Here is a 5,049-nt window from a genome sequence, read left to right on the forward strand (position 1 = left end):
ACTGGCTATGTGTTAGCTCCTGAAACTCCCTGATCTCTTGCCATTTGCAGTGGTAATACCACCCTCCTTGAAGATGACCGAGATTAACACCATTGTTAAAGTTGAAGAGGTTCCCGTAATATTCTCTTTTGAGTCAACTCTCTGGCTTCTGTGAACATCAGAGAGATCACAGGGCATGGTAGTGAACCACTGCACATCTAACTGTAGAGCACAGCTACTGTGCCAGATGTGGTGTCTTCCATAGCTGCATGCCTCTAAGGCTCTGACGCTACTCCTTCTTGAACATCACAGTGAAAGCCATAGCAGCTCTGGTCCCCGGGACTAAGCGATAGGACTCAGTGAATGAGCTGACTTTTCTCACCCAGTGGGTGTGGGATCTGACTTCCCCATCAGCTTCCTGGAAATTTGAGTGATACAACCCGGAAGTGTAAGGGAGCACATGCCATCTGGAGCAAACTTTGACCAATACGAAATAGTATACAGAATGGGAAGGGGTTAACTGGTAAACAATTTTTATCCCTTCTCCCACCAAAGAGCTTTTCTGAGACAATGGGTCCATACACATTTAGTGACAAGGTAACTAATTATGCTTTAATTTTTGAAGTCGCTCAGTGGTGTCCGAGTCTAAGCAATCCCATGGACTGCAGCCTACCAGGCTCCTCCATCCATGGGATTTTCCAGGCGAGAGTACTGGAGTGGGGTGCCATTGCCTTCTCTGAGAGCCACAGCCAGTTTGGTAATACACCTACCACTTTACGTTTGTTCTCCATTCTTCCCTTCCTCACATTTTCCCTCATTCCATTTGCTCTGGGGTTTTATCCCTTCCCAGTAGAAGTTAACATGTAGGTTTCATCTCAGGTTCTGTTTGTTAGGAAACTTATGCTAAAACAAAGTGCAACAAAAAATAAGTTTCTGGATAATTCTATCAGGATAAAATTTACCCACCTAGCAAAAGTGGGAAGATACGGTATTGACAACTGAGACAGGCCATCTTTTTGCATGGTAAAAAAGTGTAGAACATGGAAAGGACTGGTGTACTTAATTCCTTCTCCCAAATTCACCATGTAATTAATTACTTCTATTCTTTTGGGAGATGTGAGCAAGGGGGCAATAACAGCCCAGGAGGGATGTTACTTTAAGGACTCATGAGGTCAGGGGAGTTTATTCTCCTTTCACCATGGTGACTAATGCTTGACCTTCACACCTTTTATAATCATCCCACAGCTTTTAGATATTCTGTTCTTTTCCACTATTTTCCCTTCTTGTATTTCAGTTTTAGAAGTTTCTACTGACGTGTCTTCAAGCTCACTGATTCTTTCCTTGGCTGTGTCCAATCTATTGCTAAGCCTAAGGCATTCTTCATATCTGTTACTATGTTTTTCATTTGTAACATTTCCTTTTGCTTCTTTCTTAGAATGTCCATCTCTCTGCTTATATTTCTCATCTCATTTTGCATATTGTCCACTTTTCCATCAGAGCCCTTAGAATATTAATTATAGTTGTTCAGAAAAAATGGTCTGATAATTCCAAAGTTTCTGCTATAGTAGAATGTGGATATGCTTGTTTTGTATCTTTATGGTGTGCTATCTTTTAGTATACCTTGTACTTTTCTTGTTTAAAGAAGAGCATAATTTACTGGATAAAATGGACTAAAATAAATATGTCTTTAGTATAAAGCTTTATGTTTATCTAGCTGAGAGTAAGGCTCTGTTTACTGTTTGCTATCCTGTAGGTGTTAGAAACTAAAATTTCCTCTGATTTTTTTTCTTTCTTTCCTTTCTGATGTCATTGTGCTTCCCTAGAGACTTTCTTCTTAAATAAAGACTGAGGTGTGCAGTTATTTCTGATGTAATCCCCTGATATTACACCAGAGTCCTATTGATGTGTTGGTAAGATGTGGGGGAAGGAAAAGCATTCTATGGTCTTAGGATTAGATCTTGGTATTTTTAAAAATAGGAGTATAATTGTGTACAATGTTGTGGTGATTTCTGCTGTACAACAAAATAAATCAGTGATGTATATACATATATCCCCGCTCTCTGAGTCTTCCTCCCACCCCACCCTCATCCCAGCCCTCTAGGTCATCACAGACGACTGAGGTGAGCAACCTGTGCTATACAGCAGCTCCCCACATGGCAGTAGGTACATGTCAGCGCTACTTTCCCAGTTCGTCCCACCCTCCCTTTCCCCTTCTGTGTCCACAGAGCCTCTGTTCCTGCTCTAAGGTCTTAGTCTTTTAACGAGTCCATACCCCTGGGCTGTGACCTTCACAGGGGCTTCTCAGTTTTGTTTTGTTTTCTCCCTCTTAGACGAAACAGGAAGGCTAAGTGTTTCTTTACTCCAAGGTCATTCAGTTCAGTTCAGTTCAGTAGCTCAGTCGTGTCTGACTCTTTGAGACCCCATGAATCTCAGCACACCAGGCCTCCCTGTCCATAACCATCTCCTGGAGTTCACTCAGACTCATGTCCATTGAGTCGGTGATGCCATGCAGCCATCTCATCCTCTGCCGTCCCCTTCTCCTCCTGCCCCCAATCCATCCCAGCATCAGAGTCTTTTCCAATGAGTCAACTCTTCGCATGAGGTGGCCAAACTACTGGAACTTCAGCTTTAGCATCATTCCTTCCAAAGAAATCCCAGGGCTGATCTCCTTCAGAATGGACTGGTTGGATCTCCTTGCAGTCCAAGGGACTCTCAAAGAGTCTTCTCCAACACCACAGTTCAAAAGCATCAATTCTTTGGCGCTCAGCTTTCTTCACAGTCCAACTCTCACATCCATACATGACCACTGGAAAAACCATAGCCTTGACTAGATGGACCTTTGATGGCAAAGTAATGTCTCTGCTTTTCAATATGCCATCTAGGTCGGTCAAAACTTTCCTTCCAAGGAGTAAGCGTCTTTTAATCTCATGGTTGCAGTCACCATCTGCAGTGATTTTGGAGCCCCAAAAAATAAAGTCTGACACTGTTTCCACTGTTTCCCCATCTATTTCCCATGAAGTGATGGGACCGGATGCCATTATCTTCATTTTCTGAATGTTGAGCTTTAAGCCAACTTTTTCACTCTCCACTTTCACTTTCATCAAGAGGCTCTTTAGTTCCTCTTCACTTTCTGCCATAAGGGTGGTGTCATCAGCATATCTGAGGTTATTGATATTTCTCCCGGCAATCTTGATTCCAGCTTGCGTTTCTTCCAGTCCAGCATTTCTCATTATGTACTCTGCATAGAAGTTAAATAAGCAGGGTGACAATATACAGCCTTGACGTACTTCTTTTCCTATTTGGAACCAGTCTGTTGTTCCATGTCCAGTTCTAACTGTTGCTTCCTGACCTGCATACAAATTTCTCAAGAGGCAGGTCAGGTGGTCTGGTATTCCCATCTCTTTCAGAATTTTCCACAGTTAATTGTGATCCACACAGTCAAAGGCTTTGGCATAGTCAATAAAGCAGAAATAGATGTTTTTCTGGAACTCTCTTGCTTTTTCCATGATCCAGCGGATGTTGGCAATTTGATCTCTGGTTCCTCTGCCTTTTCTAAAACCAGCTTGAACATCAGGAAGTTCATGGTTCACTTATTGCTGAAGCCCGGCTTGGAGAATTTTGAGCATTACTTTCCTAGCATGTGAGATGAGTGCAATTGTGCGGTAGTTTGAGCATTCTTTGGCATTGCTTTTCTTTGGGATCGGAATGAAAACTGACCTTTTCCAGTCCTGTGGCCACTGCTGACTTTTCCAAATTTGCTGGCATATTGAGTGAAGCACTTTCACAGCATCATCTTTCAGGATTTGAAATAGCTCAACTGGAATGCCATCACCTCCACTAGCTTTGTTCATAGTGATGCTTTCTAAGGCCCACTTGACTTCACATTCCAGGATGTCTGTGGCTCTAGGTCAGTGATCACACCATTGTGATTATCTGGGTTGTGAAGATCTTTTTTGTACAGTTCTTCTGTGTATTCTTGCCACCTCTTCTTAATATCTTCTGCTTCTGTTAGGTCCATACCATTTCTGTCCTTTATCGAGCCCATCTTTGCATGAAATGTTCCCTTGGTATCTCTAATTTTCTTGAGAGATCTCTAGTCTTTCCCATTCTGTTGTTTTCCTCTATTTCTTTGCATTGATCACTGAGGAAGGCTTTCTTATCTCTTCTTGCTATCCTTTGGAACTCTGCATTCAGGTGCTTATATCTTTCCTTTTCTCCTTTGCTTTTTGCTTCTCTTCTTTCCCCAGCTATTTATAAGGTCTCCCCAGACAGCCATTTTGCTTTTTTGCATTTCTTTTCCATGGGGAGGGTCTTGATCCCTGTCTCATGTACAATGTCACGAACCTCAGTCCATAGTTCATCAGGCACTCTATCTACCAGAAGTAGCCCCTTAAATCTATTTCTCACTTCCACTGTATAATCATAAGGGATTTGATTTAGGTCATACCTGAATGGTCTAGTGGTTTTCCCTACTTTCTTCAATTTAAGTCTAAATTTGGTAATAAGGAGTTCATGATCTGAGCCACAGTCAGCTCCTGGTCTTGTTTTTGTTGACTGTATGGAGCTTCTCCATCTTTGGCTGCAAAGAATATAATCAATCTGATTTTGGTGCTGACCATCTGGTGATGTCCATGTGTAGAGTCTTCTCTTGTGTTGTTGGAAGAGGGTGTTTGCTATGACCAGTGCATTTTCTTGGCAAAACTCTATTAGTCTTTGCCCTGCTTCATTCTGTATTCCAAGGCCGAATTTGCCTGTTACTCCAGGTGTTTCTTGACTTCCTACTTTTGCATTCCAGTCCCCTATAATGAAAAGGACATCTCTTTTGGGTGTTAGTTCTAAAAGGTCTTGTAGGTCTTCATAGACCCGTTCAGCTTCTTCAGTGTTACTGGTTGGGGCATAGACTTGGATTACTGTGATATTGAATGGTTTGCCTTGGAAACGAACAGAGATCATTCTGTCGTTTTTGAGATTGCATCCAAGTACTGCATTTCGGACTCTTTTGTTGACCAAGGTCATTAGGCTCTGGTAAAACCTATGTTGTTTAGGCTTTGTAAAATAGTTTCCCTGAGG

The sequence above is a fragment of the Bubalus bubalis genome, chromosome 17 (genome assembly GCF_019923935.1).
Source record: "Bubalus bubalis isolate 160015118507 breed Murrah chromosome 17, NDDB_SH_1, whole genome shotgun sequence".
NCBI classification, from domain to species: Eukaryota; Metazoa; Chordata; class Mammalia; order Artiodactyla; family Bovidae; genus Bubalus; species Bubalus bubalis.